Genomic DNA, 16,854 nt, shown 5'->3' on the forward strand with positions numbered 1-16,854 from the left:
CTTAGGTTCATACAGACCAACGTGCTTCACTTGTTAAATCTATCCTGGTAAATTTTATGTATAATTCAGTGATGTTAACATGCTATTCCAATAATGGCACACCCACTTGTGCAACTAAATTCCTCTGCTGACACTCATTTTGTGATCAAGAAAATCTTTTCGTCCTGCTCTGTCGGAAACTGAAAAACAAAATATTGTCTAAACAAACCGTATACCTCTTGATTACACCATGCTGAAAGTTCACACTAATGTTCCTTCTGCCTACCAGATCAGTTAAAGCCAGTTACTCTGTTCCACCCGCAGAGTATAATATCTCTCACAGTGTTGAGACTGCTAACCGCAAACTGCTCTTGCATGATAGGAATGTAGAAGAGGTGTGGGGCAGCGGCCAGGGTACCTGCCTCTTGACCACGGGGTTCGCGGTTTGATCCCTGGTGCCGGTGGCAGGTTAGTTCAGCACCATGTGACTTTGGGAAATAGCTCGCTTAATTTTCCCGATGGCCCCCAGCGCCTTGACACCCTCGGGTAATAATGCGATTTACAAGTACTGAATTTCCTTTCATGAAACAAAATACCAATGTAAACTAGTCTGCAACACAACCTGTCCTCCCAGATTGCAATACACACTTAGGGGTCTATTATGATGGTGGGTGGACTCCAGTCTGCCCGCCAGTGGTGCGGTAGTCCTGCACCGCCAATTAGGATGCCACAGTGGTGGTGGCATCCCATATATATTACATTGTGGCGGGCGGTGCAGTAAGCAACACCCGCCACAGTGCAATATATGCATGTTGTGCATTGGCATTCACAATGTTCCAGGCACTGCACGGTGCCTGCCACCTTGTCCATGCCAATGTTAGGGGGGTACCATGGTACCCCCAAGTGCTGCACCCCAACCCCTCAACCCCCTGGGGGCCCGCAACAGACCCCCAAAGAAAACTCGGCATGTCTTTCCATGGCGGAGTCCCTGCCATGGAAAGGCATTGAAAATGCCACATCATAATATGGATGGTGGTGCCTGCAAGGCACTGTCACCATGTGTAATGGCCGGATTTTCTGCTTAGATGGGATCAGCCCCTAGGGGCCCCTCTAACCCAGCCAGAACGTAACCACATCCCTCCTCAGGACCATCTATCTAGGCACCTGGGTACCTACCTGAGGATGGGGAACTCGCAATATACAAGCTCATATTATCAGAAACACCACTAAATCTATAGGGATACTAAGAATACTCACTGATTACTAAGGATATCCATGCCCTACACCACACTCATACCTTATAGTCTCGCGGCCACTCAGACCCAGACTAATCTACCCTGGGGCAGATATGACACACAATCTGGCGTGTCTACACACGTGGGTCTGCAGCCCCAGTGCTCTCATTTTCCAAACGGTCCACAATCTGGCAGACCTCCACGCTGGTAATCCCCCCCAGCGCTCTCACTTACACACGGTTCACAATCCGGCAAACCTACACGCTGGTATCCTCCCCAGCGCTCTCATTAACGCCGTAAATCAACGACGACCACTTTCCTATGAACACCTTCAGTTATATGTTGGGAAGTCTCTCTCTCTATTCACTAAGGGTTTGCTACTACAATAATATTAGGAGTTAGCCAATTAATAATATGTGCCTTCTGCTCCTGGCATCAAAGGTCCCCTCGCTTCCTATTTGTTTGATCACTACTTACCTGATCGGGATTTCACATCCAATCATGCAAACAATGCTCAACTAGAAACATGAGTTACTACGATTGAACAAGAATACAAGGCACATGTCAGTTCACTAAGAACTAGGGTTGCTTTATTCTAACAATATAAACACATACACAGATCTGTATTATAATGGACACATCCACATGTAACTGACAAAGACTATAGATAGAACACACCGCTGCAAGGAAAAGGATTAGCAATACAATAGCCTAGGGAATAAAGACAAGATTAAGGTGTAAGTGTAAAGTAAACTAATATGACAGGACCGATATCACCTGATTAGTGTGAAGTCTTGTTCTAGCTGTCATCTGGGTTCCTCTCTTGTCTGTGCCTTGGCTCATCTTCAGACTCTCTCTCTCTCCTGCACTCTTGGATACACCTCTGCACTGATCACTTTGCACTGGACTCCTCTACCCCACGAACTGTCTCCACCTTCCAGCTTCAGTCTAATGGTTTCTGCCGCTCTGATACTCTTCATTCCACTAGCTTGTTCACTCTGTTTTAAATGTCTCTGTGCCAATGTCCAATTAACTCCAGCTGCTCCAACAGGTTAATCCACGATCTCTCCTCAGTCTCTTCTAAAAGGCATTACTTCAGACTCCAGCTATTCACACCTCCTCCTGATAAGTAACTGCTTCTGACTGCTTCCTTCAGTTCCAGCTCACTGACTGTCTGTTTGTCTTCTCTCTGTTCCAAGCATGTCCTGTCTCTTCTACTCTTGCAATTCCACTCCTCCAACTCTACCAACACTCTCTGCTCCTCCAATTCAACTCAGCTCTCTCTAGCTTGAACGCTCTCTCTCTCCTACTCCAATAGCTCCTCACTCTTCTACCACTCCAGCTTGACCCCTCACCGCTCCTCCAATTCCACTCGACTCCCTGACTCCGCCTCTGCACTTCACTGATATAGAATGCTGTTTCCTCATGGAAAGTTCCAGCCAGCAGCTTCCTCCCACCAATCCCATGCACCAGGCTCCTTGCGCTAGACGCTCCCACAGTGACCAGCTGTTTGTTTCGTCTAGAGACCTGAGCCCAGGAACACTTCCTGATTAGATTCCGCTCTGGCCGGTTCTCTCCGGTTCGCTTAGGGCGAACAACAGCTTTAACTATAAACTTTACCTTTACTCTGAAAGCCTCTCAGCTCCATCAAAATGGTGTCCCTCTAGTTCTAGGCCTGTAGGCCTGAAAGGGATGAAATACCCCTTAGCTCTGTCAGAATACCTACATAAACCATACCAATGTGTAATATAAAGTCAGGACCACAGGGTCCAACCTCTACTATAAGAAATAATAACAGGCCAAAGCCAATAGGCAATAGATGGCCTAGGTCTGGAAGAAAGGGCTTAAAAGGGCCAACACAAGCTAAGAATACCTATCCTAGATGTGAGCAAGATTAAAGTCTATATCACTGCTAAATAGAGCCAAAAACCCTGCCAAGACACCATGTTATGGGCCTTTTCCGCCCGACGGAAAAGCGTCAGACGGTCTATCTGTCCGCCGCGGTCCCGTCCCCCCCGCCATGCAAATGTGGTGGGGGGTAAAAGGCCGTCCGGCCGGATGATTTGGTAGGCGGATTGCCACCGCCGATAGGGCAGTGGCGATCCACTCGCCATCCTAATAGACCTCCTCAAATGTGCTATTGCTAATTTTATTACGATTAAAATGTTATAGAATAAGGGTTTTGTGATATCGTAGATGTTCACGTATAGAGACTAGTGAGCATACTAATGCATCCACAGAGAAGGGGGCATAGCATATTTCAAGATGGTGGCTGATAATAACTGGAGAGGAGTCCTTTGTTTATGTTGTTAACCGCATGATTGAAATTCTGCATGCACCAGTAAGCGTTTGAATACCCAGTCATGGATGAAGAGTAAGCACTGAGAAATAAGGAAAACTGAGATGTTAGTTAAGAAGAGTAGCAAGGTAGGTTTTATTTTGGAGATTGCGAGTAGAGACCCAATCATGTATATCTCAGTCACTTTATTGTCTGACCTAAATATTTTAATTGGAATCTTATCTGCACTAGCCCATACCTGAACATCTGTCCACCATGATGCTATTTTGAAGGGTTGCAAGCTGATCCAATAGATAGAAATCCAGCTCTTTTTTCAATCATTAGCCTCGAAGTTCATCTTAGCTTATCAACCACCCCTTAGCAGTATCCAGACAGCTGAGCACAGCTCCAGGTCATATGTAGAAAGTCTAAGGGGTATATTTACAAGGCAATTGCGCCATCGGAACACCACTTTTTTTTTAATGTTCCATTGAACCATAGACATGTCCTTACAAATGTTGGAACAGATGTAACCACCATGATATTTGGATTTTTGAATCATGTTATTTTTTCAGATGGTTGCCGTGTAAGAAAAATATGGAAGACAAAATTGAAACAACCCATTCTATTTAGGGTGAGAAGAGAGTCTGTCTCCTCTTTTCATGAATTGATTGCATATATGCTTCAGTGGGTGATCGGGCACGAAATTATGTCTAATATTTATTTAATAGTTAACCGACCAATCTAAACTATAAAAAATACCTAACACACTCATTGGATGATGTTATGAGTGATGTCCTCAATGATGTCAATTGAGATGTCATCAGTGAGGTCATAAATTATGTCATATAACATTTCATGAGTGAAACAATATGTGAGATCATAAACAATGCATGGCAGGAATGCAAATTATAGTTAGCTCTGGTGAATTTCTGTGTCTTCTTTTAGTTCAAAACATTAATGTTGTCACTGACATGTTCACCTACTATAACGTTACTTCAATCTTTGGCTTTTTTAGTTAATTACAAAGGGTTCTTTTTTTCTTAAACAGAAACAAAGCTTTTTATCCCACCTAACTATAACATTAGAGCAACCTTTGGATTCAGTGAATTGGCCAAAGTCTTGCCGTCAGGCTCTATGTCGAACTACCACAGGCAGCCAAACCCAAGCTGTGCACAGCCTTTGAACGTGAGCAGGCGTAGGCACAGGGTCTGACTTGCAGCCAGGCCCTGCTTCCAACTTCCTGAGCACAGCCAACCCCATGCTGCACACAGTCTCTGGCCGGGCGCAGCAGGGTGTTGTCCACAGGGCTACACAGACCTCTTCCCTGTACCTCTATAGGCCCTATGGACCCCATCCCATGGGAGCCATACCTCATTGTATAGGGTAGCATCCTATCTCCAGGACAAATTTTATTTTAAAGTGGAGGTGGGCACTCGTCCCCCTCCACCTGGCTTCATTGGGAAATTGGAACCCAAACCCTGGGGCTGTACCTCATTGTATAGGTTAAGCGGGGCATGTGGACCCATTCCCCAAGGCTCCTTATCCCATGAGCAACCTATCTCTCAGGGCAGAATTCATTTTAAAGGGGAGGGGGGACGTGTGGACCCTATTAGGCCCAGGGAACGCCATTCTGCAGGCCTTATTTATTTGAAAGCGAGGAGCCCACGCAGCACCCTTCCCTGAGCTTTATTAGGCCCTAGGAACCGATGCCCATAGCCATTTTGATTATTAAAAGGCGGAGGCATAAGCCCCCTCCCCAGCCTTCTTCGACCCTGTGAACCACATCCCTGGGTGTTTTTTTGTTAAGTGGAGGGGGCCATGGGTCCCCCGCCCCAGGGTCTATAACTCATTGTGCCGGATAGAGGGGCCACATGGACCTACTTTCTGAGCCTCAATAGTCCATTGGGACCCGGTCTCCCAGGGCTGTATTCAGTTTAAAGGAGAGTGGGGCTGTGTGGCCCCCTTCCCAGAGTCTTTTTAGGACCTGAAAACCCCATCTCCCAGGGCCGTATTTGTTTGAAAGGGAGGGGGCCATGCAGCCCCCTTCCCCAAGCTTTATGAGGCCCTAAGGAGCCCACCCTCTAGGGCCATTTAAAAGGGGCTCAATGACCCCCTTCCCCGGCCTCCTTGGGCACTGGGGACCCTATGCCCAAGGGCGTTTTTGTTTTTTAAGGGGGAGTGGCCCACGTGGATCCCCTCCTCGAGCTTCATTGGTCCAAAAGGGACCCTATCCCTCAGGGCCGTATTTATTTTAAAGAGGGGGAAGTTTGGCCCTTCTTGCCAAGCCTTATATGACTCAGAGGACCCATTCCCTGGGCCAATCCAAGGAAAAAGGAGTGAGGCTGTGTGGCACCCCATCCCTGTGGCTGATTAGGCCCTGTCCCCACTCCGGGTGCCCTGCAATTAATATAGGTGGGTGTGATGGTGATCACCCAGGGCACCCACAAACAGCATGTTGGGAGCCACAAGGGAGTGCCAGGGTCTCTGTGGCCCCTGCCAGCTCACCACATGGTGCTGGAGCCAGCTTTGCTCCTGCCCAGAAGAAGCAGCTATTTATGCTGTTCCCTATGGGTGGGAGGAACATTTTGTTCTGTTTCCCTGTCCACATCGTTGCAGGCAGGGAAACTTACCTAAAGTTGGCTTGCACCCAGCGGGAGAATTTTTAAAGCTCCTGCCCACTGGGAGCAAACCTAGTGTTTGCTACCATTTGGCAGGAGATTTGAAAATGCTGCCGACAGACAGGAGCAAACACAAGTTTCCATGCCCAAGTTAGTGAGGGCAGGGAAACTACTTTGTCACTGGGGTGGGGCACATTAGTGGGCAGGTCCTGGGTGGTGATGTCCCTCGGGCCAATAAAGGCTCCGGTATAGGGCCAGCGCTGTTCCTCTCCCTTTTCATTTAAGTAGCGGCCCAGGAGGCCCCAGGGCATTTTAAAGTTTTGAGGAGGGGGTGCCTGCCTCCTCTCCCTAATAAACATTTGGCCCAAGGGGTTGGGGTTGCCATGGCAAAATACAGCTTAGGGAGGTAGGGTAGGCCCCCCCCTAAACAAATGTATTGGCCCCCAAAGGATAGCGTCCCAAAGGCCAAAAACGGCTCGAGTTGGGGAGCCATGCACCGCTCCACCTAAAAAATCTAATTGGGTCCCTGGGATGGGTGCCTTGGGGCTGAAAATGGCTTAGGGAGGGGGGCCATATGCCCCTTCACCTTTATAAAGAGATTGGGTCCTGGAATATGGGGACCCTGGTGCCCAGGAAATGGCTTGGGGAGGGCAACTATATGTGTGGGTTCACTGCAAAATCCATCCTTTTTTAACCCTACCCACTTATCTTTTTTGTCTAAACTTCCGGACAGGGCACTAAATCCCCGAGTCCTGTACAACTGCTAGTTTTTCTCATGTTGCTGGCAGCCAATCAGAGCACTCGCTCCAGTGGAAGTCTGAGTCCTGCTTGAGCGAGACGGCTCAAGGAAAAAATGCTCCCTGTGCCATCAGAACACTATTTTTAGATTGCCGTGCCACCAGAACTGTTACTAGCCTCTTGTGAACCCAACTGTCCAGATATACAATTATTTTTGTACCTTAATTTCTCAACAATTACTGAATTTATTTACATCAAATCACAAAAAGCAAGTTTTCTGGATCAAGATCTAGCTTCCTGCTAACAATCGTGTGATTCTGTTCAGCAGATTTAACAGTAGCTTTGTCTAAAAAAAGTCTATGGAAAATGCATGTAGATTTTGCAGTTTGGAACCACCCCTTTTTCTCATCTTCCACTTGATGGATCACCCCAAAACGTACCCAGCACAAACTATGGAGAGAAGAGGAATCTTTTGGTGGCAATTTATCAAACTGTGCCAAACGTATTAGCAACACAGAAAACACATTTTCTATACAAAAGCAGGCCTAATTATAACTACCCTGTAGCAATATATATAATGTAAACTTTTTATGTAGACTGAACTAAACATTTTTATGCAATATATATATCGTGACAACAAATTCACAAGTAAGAGGGAAGGTGGCGTTGACAAGGAATCACTAATACAATTCAATGTAAAAAACTCAATTATATTTAATAGATATTCATGTTAAAAACAGCATGTATCATTATCAACAAAACATAACAATCAATAACACACACATATATGTTCACAAATTTCACAGAATTTCACAGAATTTATAAAAATAATCACAGAATGAAACAGAACCAAAAATGCCACTTTTTGGTTCTTTTTAATTATGTGATTATTTTTATAAATTCTGTGAAATTCTAAAAATATTAACGATGAATAGACAGTGCTCTTGTCTTTTCTGGTTCCATGCCACTGTCTTCCTTTAGCTGTGGACAGTCCAGTTCGTGAGCACTCAGAGCAGTATCTCCAGAAGTAACCAACTAGCCTAAGACCCCCAAAATGTACTGAGGTCCCAATCAATCCTTCAACTGGAAAAATTTATCATTTAAAATGGTAAATAAAGAGACAAAATAGGAAAATCAGTACAACTATATATTTAAAGTAGAATACTTCTACTTTAAGCAGATTACTTTGTGCCCCCCCCAAAAAGTTCAATTTGGAAAAAGTTTAATGGAAGAAGAATAGAGTTCTAAAGTTAGAAGTTTTGTTTTAAAAAGTGAAGGTCGAATTCAGAGTTCATCAGAACGCTGTGAGCTAATTTCAAAAGTCATTCTCGCTGTTAGGAAAAAACATCAAGTCTTCTAAATTTGAAAAGAATTTGTCTACTACTGTAGGTGAAAGTTGGATTACCTCATTAAGCAGATCAATTGTACACAGATGAGAAGCATCAGCGTCAGCGGTATTAGCATTCTTCGCAGTAGATGGTACCTGTGTGCCTGTTGGTCCACGTATCTCACTGTCAACTTGTTGTGCTGGTGAGACCTCCATGAATGCCGTCATCAGGATAGATCGCCGTTCGGGACAACACAATGCATGAGCCGTTACTGAACCAAACAAAGAGTCAACATCCGTTGGCAGTGCTGATGGAAGTGTTAGACAGATGTCTAGCATGCATTCTTCTCCACATAGCAGGCATCGTAGAACAGGTAAGATGCAATCTTGCCAGATTGGTCTGAATGAAAGAAACCATTTGGTATTCAGATCTCTTAAACGAGCGAAGCCAAAAATTTGGATTATACGCTCACGACACTTAATTTTCAGGAGAGTGTTCTCGATGGTAATCTGGGCATCGTTGATGGATTGGCTTGCCATATCGAAGCAGAAGTAGCAAAAATAAAATTCCTGCTGCGAATCCCAAATTGAGAGGCAGTCCGCCAAACACTGAGTGCACAAAGTTTGGAAATATGCTCAGGACTGCTTCAAAGGGTGCTAACAGTCCCGAAAAAATTGTCTTAAATACATGTACAATACCACTGGTATCAGACATGTTTAAGATACGACCTAACATTTCTGTGAAATGTATGCGGCAGTGTGTTGACAATCAGGTATGTATCTCCGCAGAGGAACTTGCAGATCATATGTCTCTTTGGACAAGATCAGTGGCACAGTTTTTTGTAAAAGAATGGCTTTCATTCTGCTTAAAGTATGAATTCGAATAAAAGAGATGTTCAGTGAAGGCCATAATGGCGACTGCTTTAGGAAACAATACTTGCATACAACAAGTGACCCTGGCTGACACACTTACGAGATAGGTAATTCCTGGCATCATTTCACAACAGCTGTGATCATTCAACATTATGTAGCTCCCATTGGAAAACTGCCTAAAAATTGATCTTTCACTGTTGCCGGAGAACCTTGCAGGAGGCAGAATAAGTTGGTCTAAGAACCATCACAGGCTCCGTGTAAATTAATACACTGACATAATAGTGTACCGCTTAGTTTTTCTGTTACATTGTGTACCACTAAGAAATACTTATTTTTCCCCACTCCAACATTTGTGTGTATATAGTAAATCCCAGGTTGACTTCATGTATTCTTTACTCAACCTTTCATATAGGCCTACTGGTATGTTTTTCATGCAATACTGAAACTGGAAAATCATCACTGGCAACGTAATGGTGCTATGTATTATCCATGCTATGGCTGGTTTCTCAGAAACAGTCAATGGTAATCTTTCCAGTTTTTCTATGCTCAGCACTGTATAGTCTGCTCCCCTTTGTGCCAATGAGATTTGTTTATCTGTAAGGTTAAATCCAGTAAACAATGACGTGGTGTTGATCAGACTCCAAGGCATATAGCCTGAAGGAAGATTTTGTAACGTCCAGCCTAGCAGCATTATAGAACACAATTGAGACTGTCCATGTTGTAACATGAGCAAGTCCTGTTATGTCTATGGCAGATGATACAATGCTGTCCAAAGAATAAATTCTGGATGACAGAGTTGTTAACCCATTGTCAACTACAGAGAGAGCTTTCTCTAAATTAATATGATCAATTTCTCATATTCGTTCTGCAGTTTCCATTTTCGGAACTTTCCATGCTTCATTATAATCAGCATAAATACCGCCGTATATGAAACGTTTATTACATTGTTTATGAGGCCCTAATAAGAAGTCTCTCAAATCAATGCCATCTTTGAGTAAAGTTAAGTGTTGTTTAACCTCTGTAAGTGTAGATTTTTGTAGCCATTCGAGGCATAGTTTTCCTACACTGTATGTTGTTACTATCCCTAAATGTTGTCTCTGGACATATCTTGGGTCTGGCCTAGTTACTGTAAACCCTTGTATCTTGTTCAGGAATCTATCTTGACAGATATTCGTGTCTGCGGGATAGATTAACCATTTTTTCCAATCAGGATCAGTTCTGTTTTTTAATAAAATGGTTTTTACGTCGACCCCTCCCTCTGAAGTGTTTTTACTATCAGCTGTAGGTACAGGTATGGACTGTTTGTTTATATCTTTTATCTTGGACTGTCCAAGACAGGATGTTTGTTGCACAGTGTCATTCAAAAACATTATTTGTTCAGGAATAGTACAGGCTCGGAATAAAGCTTCGAATCCCTTTATTTGCCAGTCTTTTGAGCCCCAGACAGTTTTTGTTACTATGTTGTCACTCCAAAAGTCAAAGCCTAAAGAAGACAGCTGGGCATAAAAGGTTGCTGAATAAATTTGCTTTGTGTTTAACATACTTTTCATTCCAGTCTTATTAACATTTTTGAAATAAAATGGTTCTGGATTTGTGGTATTAAAACCTGAGAAGGATGGGAATTTTTCATAAAAGGTTTTTGAGCTACCCTTTGGTGGCGATGGACAATGTTCCCATTGATTATAAGTATAAACATTTCTAGGGTTTGCAGATTTGTGCAAGTAATGATGACCTTAGTGATTGTAACAATACATTTATTCATAATCTGATGAACCTTCTAAATATTCATGGTTTGTGACTTTTGCAGACATTTCTAAATATGACATCATATTATTAACAGTCTCAAAGTCCCAATCATCAGAAAATGTGCTGGGTGAAACAAAGTCACTCAAGGAAACCTTAAATTGGTGTGGAATCTTCAACAGCTCGGCCGGACCATAAATGTCATAATCAGTTCTGTCCCATGCTATATCACCAGGTATAAGAACGGCTGTGATGTTCACTGATGACAGGTCTCTTTGTTTACGATCAGATGATTTGTGTAGCTTCAGGAGCAAGTTGATTTTCTTACTTGCTGTGTCCATTTTACTATATTTTCCATCTATCATGTTTCCCAAACTTAATACAAGGATAAGCCAAAGTAGGAGAAAAAGTACACCTAACACAATCCAAAATTCAACCCATGGTGAAACAAGATAAGTCTTTTCTAGGTGCTGAAAAAGTGCTGGTACTTTGTCTTCATAGGTATTATTTGCTGCCGTTGTTTCGGGTTCACTGGGATCCTCAGAAAACGTATCAAAATTGATTAAATAGCCAATGGCAGTTCTGTCAATTGTTGGTATTGCATCAGGATTACTTGAAATCGCTAGAGCTGCTTGGTCCCTTGTCATATTAGTATAGTCTGAGGCTATATCATTGTAGACAGAGGTGTCTTGACAAACTGTTATTTGGGTTTCTAGAGGCACAAGTTCCATGGCTTTGTTGCATAGTCCTTCTTTTTTGCACTGCAGATTCCTCAGAGGTGATGAGTCTCTCAGTTTGAACCTCTTGGATAGTAGCTGATTTGGTCGTCTGCTACATCTTTGGAGTCCACTGGGCCTACTACTTATTATCGGCCACATGGTGTGGTTTCACCAGGTCAATTGATACGAACTGGTTCTCCTTTCTTCCAGCAAGGGGCAGCAGTAACACTGTTCTTGATCCGTGGATTGTTAGCACAGGTACTGGTTTTCTGTATGAAGGCACAAATTCCTTCTTGTTCGCGATCTTTTCTCTGACTAGATCCCCAATCTTTGGTATCCAGACAGGCCTTACTGGGACAGGTGTTTTTTCTTCAGTGGTCGTTGGCTTCTGTAATGTGTTGTTTAGACTTCTTCTTGTTTCGTTTAAGTCCTGTAAAACAGCCAAACGGTCTTTGATATCAAAGGGTTTTTGTTCTACCACTGAAGTATGATGATCGAGGTCTTCGACAATCATTCTAGTACCAAAAAGGATTTCATATGGAGTGATTCCACCCAGAGAATTTCTTGGCAGATTGTTTAAACTATGTTGGACACTTATTGGATGTTTGACCCACCCGTCACCCGAGCCTAATACCCTAGCTGTTATAGATTGCTTTATGTCCCAGTTTTTTCTTTCCACTACCGAATTTTCCTCAAGATGGAATAGACTTGAGTACCACAATGCAACGCCCAGATTGGCCATGGCCTCTTTGTAAGCTCGAGAGCTGAACGCAGGACCCTGGTCAGAATGTAGCGTGCCGATTGCGTATGTGCTGATAAAGACTAAAAAATCTTGTATAACAGTTCGGGCGTCAGCCAAGCACTGAGGCCACATCCAAATGAATCTTTCCTAATAGTTGTGGGACTGCATTCGTCCATAGTCACATCTGCGTGTAGAAAGCCTAATGCTGTCTAACAATGGTGTCTGTACTGGGCATGCTGCACTGTAGTCAGGTATCTGGCGGCGTTCCTTGCTGCGATCTCTATTGCAGTCATGGCAATTAATTGCAAACTCATGAAAAGTACTTCTCTTTTAATTCCATAATGATTTAGAGATCCCTTGATGTATCAGACCCTCTCCCATATGTGCTTCTTGTATCAAAGCTCCTCTACGCCTCTGTTTGGGATTACTCTATCCCCCACTCCAGGGATTTGAGCAAAAGGGACGGAGTTGGCATCAATTATGTATGCATATTCGAGTGGCTAGTTTAGAGGTAACGCCGCTCCGCTGCCCTTGCCTGTGGCATTGACAGCTAGCATTGTTTCGCCATCAATTTTTGTTTTTGAACGAGTGATTCAACTACAGAAGCCATTTGCACAGCTGCCTTTGCAGCTTCATCAACCAATGAATTCCCTTCAACGTGAACGCCATCACGCTGATGACTCAGTGTATGAATCACGTGAGTCTTTTGTAATTCTTTCTGTAATTAAACTACTTGTTCCCAAAGCAACTTATGCTTGATTGTGCCACCTTTTGCATCTTTGAAACCATTTTGAACCCAGTTCGGCAAGTATTCATTATAAGACTAGACGCAGTAATATGAATAGCACACTATGAGTGTGGGGAATTTGCGATCAGTATTTTCCAGTGCCATCTTGAAAGCCTGTAGTTCAGCTTGCTGAGCTGTACAATCTCCTAGGGATTGAGTTTTTGTGACCATAGGTCTGAATTTACCATCGCGCCATCGACCTTTAACAATCGCGCACGCAGCACTATAAGCTTGTTTACCCCCAATTGCAGGCTGGCTGATCTGTCTGTAGAAATTATACATTCGTATTGTTCTAGAGGTAGTATCTCAGTGGGCAGAGGACATTCTTGTTCGTATTGTAGAAATGCATGAGTTTTCAAATAAGGGACAAAAACGTATTCAACGTCTGTTGCAGCAAGAGAGTTAAAACATTGTATCCATCTTGGATGTAAAGCCTTTGCATTAGGAATGCTTGCTTTTGTCACTGCCTCTAAGGCAGGTACAGGAGTAACAACCTTTATGCGTTTTCCCTGTGCGAGGGCTCTCTCTTTTGCTACTGCTGTTTGAACCGGTGTCAGAATTTTTTCTGTTGAAGCGAATTTCATTTCAGCTTGTGTGTACAACTGTGATTTGTAAGCAATTGGTAGTTTTTCACCTTCATTAAAGGTTAAGTACGTAAATCCGCATCTCCCTGGGATGATTCGGATTACAAGGTTGCGTACGTTTACGCGTGTCTATAAATGTGAAGTTGCCAACCTGTTTGTTTGCACTGAAAGCAAAATTTCTGTGTGTTTTTGAGTCCAATTTGTTGTTTTAAAATCAGGTTTCATTAATTCATAGAGAGGCTTAACCCTTTCTGGGTAATTTAGAATGTAAATTCTTCAGAAATTCCGGAAACCTAGAATTGACTGTAAGTTTTTCAGCGTTTTTGGAGGTTGGAGCAGCGCACATTTTTCTAGACAGTTCGCTGCCAGGTTTTTGCCTTCACTTGAAAGTTCGTATCCAAAAAATAGGACTTTGAGGTGGGCAATTTTTGAAAAGTTGAATTTGTACCCTTCAGATGCGAAACCAAGTATTATGGTGTTCACTCTGTTCAAGTGCCTGTCCAAGTCATCTGGCTGAAAATAACCCTTGGCTATTCTTGAATCCCTGGGGGAGACGACAGAAGTGACGCTGTGTCCCCATAATTGAGAAAGCGGTCAAGTACCTGCTTTCAGGTGCGATATTTTGACAGAAGGAACCGTTTTAAATATCTAGTGTAGTTTTATATTTTTTGCGCACAATGTTATTCATCAGTGCTGCACTGTGTGCATTTTGTACTGCAAAGGTTTTGCAATAAGAGTTTAAATGTCTGTAGTCCAAAACTAGACGATAGGTATTGTCTGGTCTGGAGACAGGAAACAAAGGATAGTTCATTGACGAGGTGCAAGTTTCAATCACCCCATGGTATTCACGTTGATCTAAGATCTCCCTGACCTGTTTTTTAGCTTCTTGCCTAACTGGGTACTGCCTTTGTGCAGTTGGTTGATTTTCTAACTGGATTTTATAGTGAGGAGAATCCTCATCCCATCCCACATGATTTTTATATAATGCTGGAGCCTGGGCTACTGCCCATTTTCTGGCATAGGTGTATTTCTTATGAATCGGAATATGATTGGAGAAGGCTGGCATAATGATCTCTTCTCCATGTGTGCATTCCCTGACAAATTTTGGTGGCCAGTCTTTTTCAGCTAAAAGAATGTCATAACCCTTAGAGAGCTCCTCCCAAAAGAGTGCTCCAATTTTCCTAGTTATGTCCCCCTCCATTCGGAGTGTTACTTCATATACTTTATGGGGTACACTAACATTGGTATCGGCAGTTTCAACTTGAATTTACTCATTCAAGTCCACTGTCTCCAGATGATCCTTCAGGATCTTGCGAGCTATGGTAACTTCTGCTGCGCTGTCCAGCATTGTCTGCGCCGACTCCCCGTTCTTGAGTTGTGTCCTCAAGATCCTCAGCATGTCTGATTTTTAGACCTGCTACCTTCTTTTTGGTGTATTGGGTTTTCTTATTTTTTGGAACGTGTTGATCGTCTTTGGACTTTACGCGTTCTTCCTTGTGTTCTGACCATCCTCTTCTTTCCGATTTCTGTAAGGAAGTCTGAAAGCTACGGAAGGATCGTGTATCAGTATCATGATATCTATCAGGCTTTCTCAAATTATCCCTATTCCTGAGGTTATACTTCTTTTCAGAAATCTCCTTTTGAGGAGACCTGCCTCTGGATTGAGAACGATTCTCTTTAGGAAGTGTGTGTCTAGTATTTTCTCACTTCTTTTTAGGAGTAGTGAGAGTGTTTTTAATAAAAACCATTTCAGGATTTTCTGTTAGTTGGGGCTTTACTGGTTTCCCACCCAAACTATCTCTACCTAGTTCTTCATAGGATTTTTCTATTATTCTGGTCAGTTCAAATGGTTGCTCAGTTACATCAAGTTCTTTTAATTGTTGGCGTATCACCACGGATGCTGCTTCACCTCTAATATTAGCTAATATTATAGCTGAGTCCTGTTTGAAATTTTTAAGTAATTTCATACCCAGATTTAAAGCAGGCTCTGCCCTCTATTCATTTTGAATTTGTTTCAGGACGTCTGGTATTACTGCCATAGACGGAACACCATGAGTTTTTGTGTAGATTGCAGCAAAGACAGTACCCCAAGTGTCTCAGTCCTCCAGGTGTGGTGCGATCCCTATTGGTAAACAGATTGTTAAAATTCTGTGTTTCTCATGAGGTGTACTATCTGGAAATACTGCCTCTATTTGAGTAATTTTTTTGAGATAACCAGAATGGAATTTGTTCCCGTTTTGCGGGCAATGTACCAATTACTGATTGTATAGTCTGTGGTGTAATTTTATTTGTGTTTCCCTGATGCAATAAGAGACTTGGAGCCCACCCATTGCTTAGTAGTCGTTGGCTTAATTGTCACTCCCATTCGCTGCCTCCTAATTGGTCAGGCTCTGGCTTTGCTTCCTCTTCTTTCGTGCGGTGTATGACCGAGTATTGATTGTTTCATCTTGTTTAGTGTCCGTCCACTGCTCGCTCTGTGATTAAGGACATATTTTTCTTTTTCTTTCTTCTTCATGTCCTGTTGCTTCTTCTCTTCCACCCACCAGTGTCCATGTTGCATGCTTTAAACAGCCTCCCTCTCCTTTTGTTTTCCATGCTGCTTTTAACCCGCTTTCTTCCATAATTTTCTGGGTTACCTTTAATCTCCCCCTCTCCCGTTGTTCCTGGTTGGATTTTAACCTCCTTATCCCCCATTCTCTATATTGCTTTTAATTCCCTCTCACCCTCCATGGTCCATGTTGCTTTTAAATACCCTTCTTCCATGGTGTCTGTATTGTGTTTAAACCTCTACCCCATTGCTTGTGTTACTTTAAACTCCATTCCCTCCTCGTTGTGCTTGTTGCTGTTAACCCTTCTCCCTGCTTGTTGTCTCTGTTGCTTTTAACCTCTCCCACCTCCATTGTCCATGTTGCTTTTAACCCCGCCAACCCCACTTTTCCATGTTGCTTTTAACCTCTTCCACCCATTATGTGTGTTGCTTTTACACCCTCCAGCTCATTTGTTCATCTTGGTTTTACCCACACTTACCCTACTTGTCCATGCTGCTTTTAACCCTTCCGATCCCTCTTTTCCCTGTTTATAACCCTTCGCACCCTCCCATGTCTGTATTGCTTTTAACCTTCCCCACCACCCGCCGTTAGAAAAAAAGCACTACGAAGAGGCCAATGTGCCATTGCACTTTTTTACCAACCCAGTGTGTGCAACTGGCCCTCCAGTTTTTTTTACTTT

The 16,854-nt window shown here is 43.2% G+C and overlaps 1 protein-coding gene across 1 annotated transcript in view; it reads left to right on the forward strand.

Moving 5' to 3' along the window:
- The window catches only part of CNTNAP2 (contactin associated protein 2), a 2,542,823-nt gene that overhangs the window by 939,799 nt on the left and 1,586,170 nt on the right, over nt 1-16,854 (forward strand). The gene's annotated exons all lie outside the window — the stretch shown is intronic.

Source organism: Lissotriton vulgaris, chromosome 10, assembly GCF_964263255.1.
Source record: "Lissotriton vulgaris chromosome 10, aLisVul1.2, whole genome shotgun sequence".
In the NCBI taxonomy this organism is placed as follows: domain Eukaryota; kingdom Metazoa; phylum Chordata; class Amphibia; order Caudata; family Salamandridae; genus Lissotriton; species Lissotriton vulgaris.